This window comes from Mus caroli, chromosome 17 (assembly GCF_900094665.2).
Source record: "Mus caroli chromosome 17, CAROLI_EIJ_v1.1, whole genome shotgun sequence".
Classification (NCBI taxonomy): domain Eukaryota; kingdom Metazoa; phylum Chordata; class Mammalia; order Rodentia; family Muridae; genus Mus; species Mus caroli.
In genome coordinates, this window is record NC_034586.1 from 34,235,616 (window position 1) to 34,250,774 (window position 15,159).

At 41.1% G+C, this 15,159-nt stretch overlaps 1 pseudogene; it reads left to right on the forward strand.

Moving 5' to 3' along the window:
* The first annotated feature begins 9,783 nt into the window (after positions 1–9,783).
* Positions 9,784–14,366, forward strand: LOC110312231 (annotated as a pseudogene).
* The last annotated feature ends 793 nt before the right edge of the window (positions 14,367–15,159 follow it).

The window sequence follows — 15,159 nt, forward strand, 5'->3', positions numbered from 1 at the left end:
TGGGCTATAGGACACCTAAAGTGAGAGAGATAGAAATAGGGGGAAATGGGAGAAATTTTCTGCCAGTATTACATCAGTCTAAGCTGCAGTACATACTTTAGAATGCATATATATGAACTTACTTATACTTACAATGCTTAATCTCAGCAGATCTCACTTTGTGTTCTGACAGAGGGAAGACCAGAATGAATCCTCTCATACTTTCCCAGCAGCATCTTGGGCATTAACATCTTGGGGTTTTCCTCTCCAAGGAATCATTCTGTCCAAATTTTATTTCCCATAAGAATCTAGTCACTTATTTTCTTTTTTTTTCTAGTCATTTCATTGATGTTGAAAATAATAACATTTTGGTAAAACCTTTTGCCAATTAGAAGGGAGAAAAGGGTGGCAATAATATCAAAGATGGGGCAGCACCATAGCAGTCCTTGAGAAATCCAACATACAGTGGATGCAGAAAGTCATGAAATTTAGAGTAATATACTGCAAATTAAAATGATGAACTTTGAGCTGAGTTCTACTGACCCTGTGGATCATTTGTGATCAAACATGGAGCCTGAGCCAGGCATGGTGTTGTACACCTTTGATCCCAGCACTCAGGAGGCAGAAGTATGAGGATCTCTGTGAGTTCAAGGCCAGCCTCCTGCCTCATCTACCAATCGAGTCCAGGACAGTTAGGGCTGAGAAACCCTGTCTCAAAATATAAAACAGGACAAAACAATATGGAGATTGAGCAATAGGGGTGAGAGTTTGGCTAATTTATCTGTAGGGACTGCTGTTTATATACACACAGGGTAGAAGTAGCAAGTGGGCCTATTGAAAGACTGCAAACCATCTAAATAATTCATTTGTGACTAATATTATTGATGAGTGCAAGTTGAGTAATCATATAGTCTATGACTATTCATCAAACCTCTAAAATCAACTTTAGACTCATTAGACTTTATCTAAATATTTTTGTTTTAATACTGTCCTTGTTTTCTACCTGCCAGAGCTATTTACCAAATTGCCACCTGTGTTAATGGGTCTGCATCCAAGTCAGTTTCCTGTGCCTACACTGATTCCAAGATCCCCAGTGGAATGGGAGGACTTTAGAGCTTGCAGACAGGGAAAACTCAGGGGCTTCCACTCCTAATAACTAAAAGTTTGACCATAAGACCTGTTGGAACATTTCTCACCAGAGCTCCTCATCTCACTGTGGTACTTTTGCCCTTTCTCCAGCTTTGAGCAGACTGGCTCAGACCTGGCTTGCCACAGCTGGCTAGCCCACCTAGGGTGGAGTCTTCTGACCTGGGTAAAGTCTGTTGTCCTGATACATGTGCAGCTTTCCTCCAAGACACCACTACCTGCTGAGAGGCTAAACCTGTTTTCCTGACAGTATCCTGACAAAGCAGTGATCCTGAACAAAGCAATGAGATCCTGGTATGGTGGGGGATGGGCCTTTATAAGCTTGGGCTCATAAGTGTGGGTTCGTGGGTGTACAGGTAGTGGGTGGAAGGAGAGAGCCCACGTCCAGCCAGAGTTCTGGTGCTCTGGGTGGGTGGATTTGGGAGGACTGGTGGACACTTTCCACACAACCCCCGTGGGCATCTGGCTGTATGAAGCCACTGATCCCACAAAGCAGGGGCGGGGGGTGGACAAGGGGCAGCCCCCAGTACCAGGTTCTCAGTCTTGGGCATCCCATGCTGGATATGGTGGAGGAGCTGAGAACAGAATAGGGGCCCCAGGGTGGCACTTGGCCCTGGAGATACGGGAAGAGAGGGCAGAGGGAAAGAAGGGTGTTCGGTGGTTCCCATGCAGGTGAGAGTCTTTATTCCAGGCCTTGATGAACAGAGACAGTCTATGGTTTTAGAGCTTTATTGTAGAAAAGCAGGGGGAGAGAGAGAAGATAAAAAGAGAGAGAGAGACTGGCCATGGCCAAGAGTAGAGAAGGGGATAGGGAAAGAGAGAAAGAGAGTTAGAGAGTAAAAATTGTGAAGGCTTAGAGAGAGAAAGGTAAAAGCTTAGAGATCAAGGAGGGGGCAAACAAACCCTTTTATAGTGGGATTGTTATCTTGCTGTTGCTAGGTAACTGTGGGGAGGAGTCTGGCCAGAATGCCAGAAGCTTGGGACATTGTCTAAGTGATGGAAAGCCACATGCCTCTCTTTGTGGGGGTTGTGGGGGTGGTAACTTTGACAGGAGCCAGGGGTCCAGGAGACTTGATTGAACGCCTACCTTCCCATGTAGGTGGAAATTACCACCCATCAGGTACCACCAGGCTTCAAGACCTCAGCTTGACTGGAGACCAGGCTGTCTGTGCATAGCCCATTGCCCTGAAAAAGTGAAACATAAAAACAAAAACTAGGCCTTTAGGCCCAGGCTTGAGAATGTGACCTTTGTGACTCAATGCTCCAAGGCATGCTAATCATAAAACAGATAGTGACACTCTTCCACCCACCCGATTCCTGGGTTCAGGGAGTGTTCATTTAAAGAAAGTCATTCTGACCCACCTTGACCTCTCCTGGAACCCGCTATGCAAATGTGCTATTGTTAGAGACTCATAGAAACTGTCTTGACTTCCACTCCCTCATGACAATTAACTGGTATTTTCCAACAAGGCTCTCCCCACCCCCTTGAGTTGTGTTTTCTTCCTTTAAATACCCCCTGTCCCAGCTACTCTGGGCCCATGGTCCTCTACCCCTGTGTGGTTTATGACTGTGGGCCCCAGAGTGCGCCTGGAATAAAAGTCCTCTTGCGGTTTGCATCAAGACCGTTTCTCCTGAGTGATTTGGGTGTCACCTCTCTTGAGTCAGAATGTGGGGGAGTCCTCACCTTGTGGGTCTTTCAGCCCCACACATAAGTAAACATTGGTCTTCATCAGAACTTTGTCTTGGCTTATTATTTCTCTTGCAGCCTTTCCAATCCAAAACCCCATCTTTCCTTTCAGGAACTCCATAACCCTTGGCCACTGGTGGCTACAGGTGGTGCTCGAGACTAACCTGAAACCCGATAGGACTTGGGGTACACTGTCTTGGTAGGGCTCCACAGAAAACAGAAGATATATCCCTACATGGTAAGCAACATACAGCATTAATGTTAGCGCTAAAAATTTCATCTTTTGAAGGCTGTTGCTCACAAGGATGCAAAAAGGATACAGGCTAGACTGAGTTAGTGTTGGCCCAGCATTGATATCAGCTACGGGTTGACAGTGGAAAATGGGAGTGGAAAATTCTAAACAGGCATTTGTCTATGGTAAAGAACTATATCAGGAGGGAGGAGTAGGGCGTAAAATAATAAAATAAAATAAAAAGAGTAAAATACAAAAAAAAAAAGGGAGATGCTAGATATACAAATGACATGAGACATCAAGAGAGAAGGAAAATGGATTTTGATGTTCTCCCAGGGACAGACGGAAATCGGGAGACATCCAGCTTTCTCTCTGGTTCCTGCAGGAGACATCCTTAGTTCTGGTTACATCAAGTTCTCTACTTTCTCTATATTGTCTGTGTTTGGTGCACCAATCTGTCCACGTGTCAATTTGTGTCTATTTTTGTTTCGTTGTCTGAATGACTGTTGTTCTATGTTTCATCCCGAAAAGAAAAAAAATGGTTAAAACTTTATCTGCTGGCTACCCATCTCTTAATTTGCACAGCAGAGGCTGATTAAAGTTGCCCAGCACCTTAACCAGGAGTCAAGCATACCATGCAACTAAGATGATAGTTTTCCTAGAAAATTCTCTGCAATTGTGATTATTGGGTTCAGCAAATGACAAAGTGTTTTTCCTCTTGAAATTATAGCTAGAAAAGGTAAAATTCTTTGATTGGTATAAATTTATAAGATTCGTGTAACTGCTTCATTTAGTTTCTGACTGGTCATAATGGTATAAATTTGCTCTGCATGTCTTGGTCATAGAGTATTGGCTTATAAGTTATTGGGTATGATTAAAAAGGTGTAACACTGGTAACAAGAAATTTAGCTTAAAACTGGTAACTCAGGGTTGGAGTCATTTTAAACAACAACACGTGGCATGGACCAGCTCAGGAAACTAGGCCTCTAAGGATATTTCTAAAATGGGATAATATTTTATGTAATTCTTATCTCTACAAAGTAGAGATAAGAATTACATTATATTACATAACTTATAAGAGATATGATTAAAACAATGTCTCTTTAATGAAGCATTAAAAGTTGCACTGTCATGAATTCATATGTATGAATTGGCAGTCAAACTTTGTAACATGGAAGTGATGTTTCTGGTATTGATTTAAAAGAGAATACATTGTTTAAAATTGGGTTTTGCTTTCCAAAAGTTATGGATATATTCTAATATTGCAAAAAAAAGCCCTTAAAAATTATGGTTAAAATTGCCAATGTTCCATTGACTGCAGTTTGCAGTTTGATCGCAAGCTTAAGATTTTTAACTCACCCATATATTGTTAATTAGGATGATTACAGAAGTAATCATCTTATGAGGATGCTGCTTTAGAGTAGCAGGTAGCACCAAAGCAGCATGCTAGGCCAAAGTGGTTCCACATAAAGAGGTTTTATTGAAAGGGAGAGACAAAGGAGTGGCAGAAAGAGAAGGGGAGAGAAGAGAAGAGAAGGGGAGAGAAGAGAAGAGAAGGGGAGAGAAGAGAAGAGAAGAGAAGAGAGAAAAAAGAGAGCGAGGAAGGGGCGTTTTTTCTTATTTATACAAAAAAATGATGTAACACAAGTAAGGGTGAGAGGTAAGCCAAATGGGTTCTTGGATATGGTGGTCATTGGCTTGGCAACCAGTCTGCAGGTCTGAGGTTGCGCTGTTATCACATAGGTTTGGAATGCCCTGGTGGCAACAGAGATCGCTAATGCAGGTCACAGTAGCTATCCAGCCATACAAAGCAAAGACAGACTTATCTGGATATATTCACCTTTGTGTAGAGATTGGACCCTCATACAATCAGTTTGGCTATGGTTGCTGCCTTGCAGGGGACTACACTACAAGCAGTTCTTTCTCAGCACTAAGGTTATAAGGAATGTTTTAAGTATAAATCATCTTATGAAAGACTGTCCAAAAAATTAGAGGCATAGGCAGTTGAATTCTTCCCCTGGAATCTGTTCTCACTGCAGGAGGGATAGTCTTTAGGTCAGGACTCAGGCTGTATACTCAGGTTTAGAAATATTTACATTTGAGTTAATGCAAAACTCAGAGCAGTCTTAGTGAGGCTTGTGTGACATTCCTTTTGTTTTACCAACCCTGCCTAGGGAAGTTGGACCTTGCCTCTCCTTGCCTCCAGGAAATTATTTTTAAGCAAACAACATTATTACAGATCTATCCGGGTATTGTTCAAAATAAAGTTTAAGCTTAAGATTTATGAAAGGTCAATGAGGCTGTGGAACTTCTAAAGGCATTACAAAGTGGCCTGCCTATTCCATATAGAATTATTATAGATTTAGAAGGTTGTTTTTTTTCCTTTGCATCCTGATAATTGTAAAGGGTTTGCTTCTAGTGAGCTTGTGATCATTGGAAAGTTTTGCTTCTAGGTATGGCTAGCCTTACATTATGTAAGAATTTTTTTTTTTCTGCTTCAGTACAAGAAGCTAAGACTTTGAATCTTTCAGTGTATATTGTTTCTTACATAGAAAGCATTCTATTAGCTAATACCTCTGAAGGGAAATTTACTACAAATCTTTGCTCTTATACAACAAGCTTTAAAGTTTTGGGAAGTAGCTGTTGCTCCAGAAAAGATTCAGAGGCTATATCTTTTTAATCTTTAGGGTCTCAGTTATATCCTAGAAAATTTATGGTACAGAAAATTTAAGAAAGAAAAGGTGATTTGCTTACTTCAAATTAGTTTCAAAAGCTTCTGGGAGATGTTAATTGGCTAAAAACCTCACCTTAAGTTCACCACAGGAGGGCTTAAGCCTTTGTTTTTGTTGTTTTTAATTTTGGTTTTTCGAGACAGGGTTTCTCTTTATAGCCCTGGCTGTCCTGGAACTCACTCTGTAGACCAGGCTAGCCTTGAACTCAGAAATCTACTTGCCTTTGCCTCCCAAGTGTTAAGCTTTTGTTGGATGCTATCAAGGGAGATACAAGTTAACTGGTGAAAACCAAAAGGCTTTGCAGAAAGTAGAGGAAGCTTCTGTAATCAGTTGTTATCAACTAATCAATGGTAATCAAACATGAGCTGTGTTTTCTAGTTATTGTTACTCAATGTGCCCACAGCAATTCTTTGGCAAAAGAGAACATTAATGTAGAATCATCTTTCTTCATCTCCAAGTAAAGTTTTAATATCCTATTATGAAGCTGTTGTGTTGTTAATAAGGAATTGTAAGATAAAATCATGAAGGTATTTTAGAAAAAAAAAAAGTCTTAAAAACCTGATGAGGTGTCTGTTCCATGTTTTGAACAGCAATTAAATTAGTTATTGCACAACATTGATATTTGGCCTATTGCATTGCAAACGTTTTAGATTAAAATTGATAATCATTATCTAAAAGATAAGTTGTTAAAAATTGTTTCTATGCATGTTTTTGTATTTTCTGTAAAGTTATACATGCATTCATCTCATAAAGAATACATCTACTGTATTTATAAATAACCCTACTATGGGAGAGAAGTATATGTGATTGGATCACATGTTTATTCTTTTGATTTTCTCCTACTTCAGCAAAGATAGTTAAATTGTGTGCTGTAGCCAGTGTTTTGAAATGTTGAAAAATCAAGCTTTAATTTGTATACTGAATACATATATATATTAATGTAGAGCTCAGGGCTTATAATTACTTGAAATTGTTCCTCTTTTAGATACTGCTAATTCTCAAATTTGGAATTGTTTATGCATATACAACCCAAGTTAAGAAAAAAAATATTGTTCCTTTAAAGGACTATCTTTGGACATTTAAGAACTCATCCTAGATTGCCTGGACAAGACCTCTTAAGGCAATGCCACCCCAGATTTATATCCCATTCACATTGTAGCCCTCACACAAGAACAATTGGCCATATAATCTCATTCTTTACATCATCAAAATAGTAATGTCTGGAGATAATAATCTGGTATTTTTAGAGAATGTACATGTCAAATTGTAAAGACTTGTTCTCAGTGTCCCCAGTTTCTACCTGTTCCACATGATGGTGTTAATTCTTGAGGACTTATACTCAATCAATTATTGCAAATGGATACTCACTCATATTTCTGACTTTAGAGAAATAAAATATGTACATGTGACTATTGATATCTTTTCAGGCTTTCTAGTTGCAACTACTTTAACATGAAAAGCAAATAAAATGTAATTAGTCATTGCCTATGTTAATTTTTTTTATGTTGATGTTCCAAATCAGATTAAAACAGATAATGGAACTGGCTATTACAGTCAAGCATTTGAGGTGTTTTGTTAACAATTTAATGTTACCCATGTTTCTGGGAATTTTTATAAATTTCAAGGACAAGGCACTGTGGAACTTTAAAACTATATCTTCTTAAGAAAAAAGGGGGAGGGAGAATTATATACCCATGCACATTATTTATATCATGCTTTTTATTTTTAAAGTTTTTTTAAAATATTTTTTTATTACGTATTTTCCTCAATTACATTTCCAATGCTATTCCAAAAGTCCCCCATACCCTCCCCCCCCACTTCCCTACCCACCCATTCCCATTTTTAAAAATGTGGATGCCACAGAACTCCTTGCTGAGCGCCTTATAGTATCCTACAACTAGGCATACTCATGCCTATGTGAGATGAAAGCATCCACTTATTGGCATATGGCATGATCCTGAACAGGTATTTAATATGGGGAAGAGGGCATGTTTGTATTTTTTTTTTAACAGAATGGGGCAGGAGCTTGCTAGCTGACAGAGTGATTGGTGTGACAAGCTGACACAAAAGGATAATGCTGACCTGTGAGCTTGTTGAGTGCCCTGACAATGGTGACAGGAAAGCTATATTGATTGTATGTTCTTGACCCACCTGTGCTTGCATATGTCTCAGATTAGACAAGCTAAGCTGCCTTGCTTCAAGCTTTTAAACATTGTGGGACAGAGAACATAGAGACCGTGGAAACTGACTTAGAAAAATTGATCAAAAGGAGGAGTTATAACGACTCTTCTCTTTCTTTTAATGTGACCAGTTATTCTGACTCAATCATGGACTGGTCTAGAAATAAATCCAATATTGGAGATTCCTATTATGAAGATAGTTTGAAATCTTTATTAGCCAGCAGAGTTAACTTGGAGCATAGCCTCCACTATTTACATGAGAAGTAAACAGTTTTTCTGTTGATCCTCAAAGACACCTCCCCCACACCAGGACGCCAGACTTGGGTCTAATCATTGATAACTTGCAACTAAATTGAGTGCCTGGGACATCCCCACAGACAACCTTAATCCTGCTGCTTTCAACTTTGACTTTGTGTTTCATGCAGGTCAATTACCTCCATACAGGCTCACCTTCAGCAGAGCACAGATGACAGTGATTCATCTCTATGAAGAAATGCATTGAGTGCATGTTGTGGCTTTGGTCTGATTGGGAAATAGGTGTGCAATGAGGGCCAGCAGCCAAAGATGGGTCACTAGTCTATGGCTTTTATTTCAACCTAAGACAGAGGCATGCACCAAAGGCTGTGTTTTTTTCTTAATAATCACTAAAATGTCATGTTTGTGCAAATAAACACAAACAAGCTGCATGTGTCCTCTGAGATGGGTCAGAAAAAGGCTAATTAGATTCAGTCCTAAGACAGACATGGCCGTTAGTCCCCATAATTCCCATGCAGGACCACGGAGCATAAGTAAATTTTATGCCCCTATCCAGCTATTTTTAATAAATAAAAAGGGAGAAACTGTAGCCTTCCCCCAGCCTTGAGCAGGCTGGCTCAGAACAGGCTTGCCTCAGCCAGCAAGCCCACCTAGGGTAGAGTCTTCTGACCTAGGTAAAGTCTATGGTCATGCCACATCTACAGTTTTCCTCCAAGAGACTACCTGTTGAGTGGCTGAACTTGTTCTCCTGACACTATCCTGACAAAGCAATGAGATCCTGGCTTGGTGGGAGATGGGTTCCCCCCATTTATAAATTCAGACTCATAAGTAAACATTGGCTTTACCCAGAAGTTTGTCTTGGCTTATTATTTCTCTTGCAGCCTTTCCCGACCAAACCCCCATGTTTCCTTTCAGGAACCCAGTAACCCCTGGCTGTTGGTGGCTACAGGTACTGTGCTCCCTAGCTGAAGACCACCTTGAACTCCTTCCAAAATCCTATCTGTCCTGGAGACTGGGTTAATAAGTGTGCACCCCCAAGTAGGACCTTAACACTTCTAACTTCCAAATGTGATAATTATTGCTAGACTTAACTTATAAAAGTTATCCATGGAGTCTGCCAGAGGATCTGGGTTTTATTTTCAGCACTCATGTGGCAATTAATAGGACCAGTAACATCAGTTCCAGGGTGTCAGATGCCCACTTCTAGCCTCTGCTGGCACCAGACACTCACGAGGTGCACAGACATAAATATAAGCAAAATCATCAGTACACATAAAACAAAAAAAATGTTTTATTTGTTTTAGAGAACATACTGATCCTAGAATATTAGAAATGTTCTAGAAAATGTGACATTAAGTACTCAGTGTAGGAGAACAGAGATCAAATCCAAGCCCAGTTTCCAGGTTTAATCCAGCATTAGAGATTCCCCCATTTCCTCTGAGGTTTCACTTCTCTGTAACTCTGTAAACTTTGTCAGGTACTTTTGCCTGGATACTGATGACGCTTCTCCAGTTCTCACTATAATTGGGTGGCAGGTACTTAGCAAAACTAATTAGGGCTACCAGGGGAAGGATGGGGTCCTCAAGCAACCAAGCTCTCTCGCAGATGGTGGTGGTGGCTTTGGCTGTTACCCAAACAGGTGCTGGTGAATTCAGGGGTCAGAAAGGAAATAACCTCTAAAGGGAGGACCAAGGGTGTCGTGACCAGATTTTCAGGATCCATTCTCCACCTGGTCCTGAGTTCCGCTCCCTGCTCCACCCTCAACTAATTGCTTGCCCACTGGCCCGGGTTTATCAAGGAAGGGTTCTGATATTGGAATTGTCCCTGCCTCTTTTCTGGGAAGACATTTGGACCACAATCTCAAATGACACAATATTTTATTTTATGTTATCATTGTGTTTTAATTTCTATCTATGAGTATATGATGTAGATACTTGGGTGTATAATGCAGTTATGTCTTTAGTGCTTGTATGTATGTGTGTGTATATGTATGTATGCATGCATGAATGTTTGTGTGTGTGTTTGCTTCTGTTTATCTGTTTGTATTGTGTATATGTGACTGTATGTGTAAGCCAGTACTGTGTATCTCCCTCTACTATCTTCAGATGGGATCATACCAATTTGGTTAGATCAGCTAGCTGGTAAACTCCAGAGATTCTCCTGTTTCTGCTCCCTGGTACTGAGATTATAGATGTGAATCAACCACATGCAGACAGACTGAATATACACACTCTAAAAAATTTACATCTAAATCACAAATAACTAAATCTTAAAGATCTAATTTCTAAAATTACAATTCTGGAAAAATATTTTTTTGATTCATTTAAAGACACTTAGTTACATTTTGAAGAGGTGTTTTCTTAAGGCGTATAAAGTATTAGAGACCACCCTATCCCATAAAATAGGTAATAGAATACTTGTTTGCATGCACAAGCACTTGCAGACACTAGTGATGTGTCGTTGTGAGCAACATAAACTAGGAAGCATCACACACACACACACACACACACACACACACACACACACACACACACACAAATGCTAGCCTTGCCTGAGTCTCGGTACTGTCAGTCTACTGTGCATGAGAACATGGGAAAAAAAAGCCATAATCAGAGAGGAAGGCCCCTGATGAGAACAGACACTCCAGAAGGTTTTATTATACTTCTTTCATATCTCATGTGTTTTATATCCTTCCCTGAGTCTGCAGTCCTAGTTCTAGCAGCTTCGCTTGGGCTAGGATTAAGGCTTTTGGTTTTGTTTTTTGTTTCATTTTTTTCAAAACAGGGTTTCTCTGTATAGCTCTGGCTGTCCTGGAACTCACTCTGTAGACCAGGCTGGCCTTGAACTCAGAAATCCACCTGCCTCTGCCTCCCAAGTGCTGGGATTAAAGGCATGTGGCTTAAGGCTTTTTTTCATAGACCTTTATGGCCCTGCTGTCTTCCTGGCCTCTTATCCACTGTTTTCTTTCTGCAGGGGAAAGATGCAGCAGTTACATTCAGACTGCTAAAAAGCATGATGGAATATGGTCCCTAATATGGAATAGAGTAGACAGGAGTCCATGGGGCAACACAGCCAGCTCATCTTGTGGTGTCTGATCAAGTCTCACTTGTTCTGTTAAAGGCAGGAACAGTGATTAAGGTTCTGATGCTTCTTTCACCATTTAGAAAGGTAAGAAGTTGCAGAGCCTAACCTGTAGCATGTGGTGGAACAGAGGATAGACCCCTGGGTTATGGGGACTCTAAGTACTGGGCCATTTTGAGTTGAGTACTTTAGAGTATCACCCCTTCCAGGGAATAGTCTGAATTTCTTCTATTTTCTTCCCCAAAGAAAGCACTGCCTTGTGTGGGACTGAGTCAGGTTTTATTGTCAGCACCCAGGCAGCAGCTCACAACCATCTGTAACTTCAGTTTCAGGGATGGGATGGAAACCCTCTTCTAGTCTACATAAACAGTATGCCTGCACATGGTATACAGACACAGATAGGTAGGAGGAGGAGGAGGAAGAGGAAGAAAGGAAGAAAAAGAAAGAAGGAAGAATAAATAAATAAATAAAACCCTCATATACAAAATATAAAAAAATGCTAAGGAATAAAGACATGGATGGATGCAAGGTGATTTAAGCCAACCTTACTTTGCACACTCTTTACACCAGCTTGTAGTAATATCAGCTATAGGATTGCAATGAAAAACAGAGAGATAGGGCTGGCGAGATGGCTCAGCGGGTAAGAGCATTGACTGTTCTTCCGAAGGTCTTGATTTCAAATCCCAGCAACTACATGGTGGTTCACAACCACCGGTAATGAGATCTGACACCCTCTTCTGATGCGTTTGAAGACAGCTACAGCATACTTATGTATAATAATAAATACATCTTTGCGCTGGAGCAAGTGGGGTTGAGCAGAGGTCCTAAAAATTCAATTCCTAACAACCACTGAAGACTCCCAACCATCTGTTCAGCTACGGTGTACCCATATACATAAAATAAATAAATAAATAAATCTTAAAAAAAAGACCGTAGAGATACAGTAAAATTTACCTAGGTACTATCAAGCAGAAAAGTGAATGACCCATGGAAATGTCTCCACAGAAGACCTAATTCACTGAGTCTGTGCCCCTTGGATTATCTGAAGTCCCTCCTATTTATCTATTCATCATGATCTATGCCTCTATTATCACAAAGAGCAAGCTTGTTTTAGTGGTAGTAGACAGTTCTCAGAGGCTTCACACACCCATGTATTTCTTTCTGGTGAGCCAGGCATTCCAGGCTCATGTCCACAGTGGTGACCAAATGCTGGAGGATTTTCTGTTGGCAAACCCCATTCCTGTGACACATAGTGAGAACTTTGGTCATTTTAAAAAACACAGAAATGTTATAATAAAATATTTTTGTTTTAATCTCAGAAGTTGGGTATGGGGCTGCTTTAGATGTCCACAGCAGGTAACTATGATTTACCTTGTGCTATGGCAGGGGCATGATTTTTCCACCTGCAGTTAGTTTCTGCAAACGTATGGCATTTGGAATTCTGGGGACACTTGAGAGGGTATATAAGGGGGAGAGCCCTGAGAGTAGCTGTGGCTACCCCTCCCACTACTGCTGCTGGTTGCTGATTGCTGTTGTAGTTTATTGCAGTGTTCCTACACAAAGAGTCAAGAAGAAATTATATATCCTCACAGTGAAGATCAGACCTGCTCCAAGAACCTGGGTACCCCTAATCAGCAGGAAGTAGTCTAACAATATGGATACTCCCTTTTCCCCCTCTATCTTTTTTTTCTCTTCTATCTAGTATTTCAGGATTAGAAGTCTTAAGGGTGTAGAAAGGTAGTAGAAAAGGGAACCCATAAAGTAGCCAAAAGTCTGGCTACACTGGATGGCTGCTTGCTCCAGTTCCTCACCTTCAGCTCTATAGATGCAGATGAGTATTTCCTGCTGGCTGTCATGGCATATGATCACTGCCTAGCAATCTGTTACTTCCTTGGAGAGGAGTATGCAAACTAAGGACAGTAGAGGGCGCAGTGTACCAGACCATGAGTGATCCATAGAATGTGAACACCATAGCCAGGTGAGAGGAGCATGTGAAGAAGGCCTTGGTCCTTCTAGCCCCAGAGGGAATTCTCAGCACAGTCACCACAAACTGAGCATAGGACATCAGAATCAGCCCAGAGANAACAGTTAAGAAGACAACAAAGAACAAATGTAGTCAACTGGTGTTGTGTCTGGCCAGTAGATCACAACCTAGGTTTTAGCCTGGAAAGGCATTTTGGAAACCCACTTCTCATGAGGCCTCAATGGTGCCTGGGGTTGATGCTTACAGTCTGGCTGCCTGGCTTTATGAAAGATGGATTAGCTGTTGCTCTGATGGCCCAGCTGAGGTTCTGTGGCTCCAACCTAATTGATCATTTTTACTGTGATTTCTCACCTTTGATGGTCCTGGCTTGCTCAGATACCTGAGTGGCCCAGATTGCAGTCTCCCCTACCACAGCCTGAAACCTGTTGCTCAGGGGTGGAGCTTCCCGCTCAATCGTTCTGCCACTCCCACTGCTGGAACCTGCCACTTTGCTGTTCCGAAGCCATCACGTGGTCACCCTGCTACTGGACCCCAAGATTATTTGGCTGGAATCGGGCCCCCTCCCCCTTCCTTCATAAGGGAGTGCCAGAATAGTAAAAATTAAACCTTGAGCCGAGACCTTTGTCTTGGTTCCTTCCTTATCTCGCGCAGCCCAGCCCCTCTTCTCTTCCAGGTTTCCAAAATGCCTTTCCAGGCTAAAACCTAGGTTGTGATCTACTGGCCAGACACAACACCAGTTGACTACATTTGTTCTTTGTTGTCTTCTTAACTGTTNTCTCTGGGCTGATTCTGATGTCCTATGCTCAGTTTGTGGTGACTGTGCTGAGAATTCCCTCTGGGGCTAGAAGGACCAAGGCCTTCTTCACATGCTCCTCTCACCTGGCTATGGTGTTCACATTCTATGGNTCACTCATGGTCTGGTACACTGCGCCCTCTACTGTCCTTAGTTTGCATACTCCTCTCCAAGGTCATTGCCCTGCTCTACACAGTGGTTGCCCCCATTTTCAATTCTGTCATCTACACCTTGAGGAACCTGGACATGCAGAAAGCACTAAGAAGCCTTCTCTACTGCAAATCAACTGAAATGTGACCTAAGAAGGAGGGCAGTGAAGATTTTCTATTGGACTTTCAGTGTCTTGATGGAAAGGTCTCCCACAATGGGCTTGAGATGAGTAACTATGCTCTTTTTCAGATTCCCCTTTAGGTCTTCTGAAGTATGCCCAGGGGAGAAGATAATAGCTAAACAATTTTCAGATGTTTGTTTAAAAGATTATATAAACTACTGTGAGTTGTTTACTGAATGCACTGTAATTAATACTCTGGTTTGATCATCACACTGTGAAGACATGTACTGAATTGCTACTCTGTAGCCTGTTGTTGTGTGAAGTACTGCTGCTAGTTACTAATGAAAACAAAATTACAGAAACAAGACATCAATACAAACACAAATCTAGAAAAATGTTTATGTATATAATTGTAGTGTGGAATTTGACAAGTTCTTTCCTATTGTTTGAATTTGGTTTTAAAAAATCAAATTAGTTGAGGAAAATTATCAAAGACAGTTACAGACTGTCCAGGATGTCCATAAATAAGATACAGCAGGAGCTGACAATTTAGCTTTATCTCAAGGATCAACTGATGATAAGACACCAACAGCTTTATCACTAAGGTGATTGACTGACTAACCCAAAACTACAGGCACTAGAACAACTTGTCCAGGCTCAGCATATAGAGGAGTACATCAGCTCTTGGTATTCTCCAGTATTTATCATTAAAAAAAAAAAAGTCTTGCAGCCGGGCGTGGTGGTGCACGCCTTTAATCCCAGCACTCGGGAGGCAGAGGCAGGCGGATTTCTGAGTTCGAGGCCAGCCTGGTCTACAGA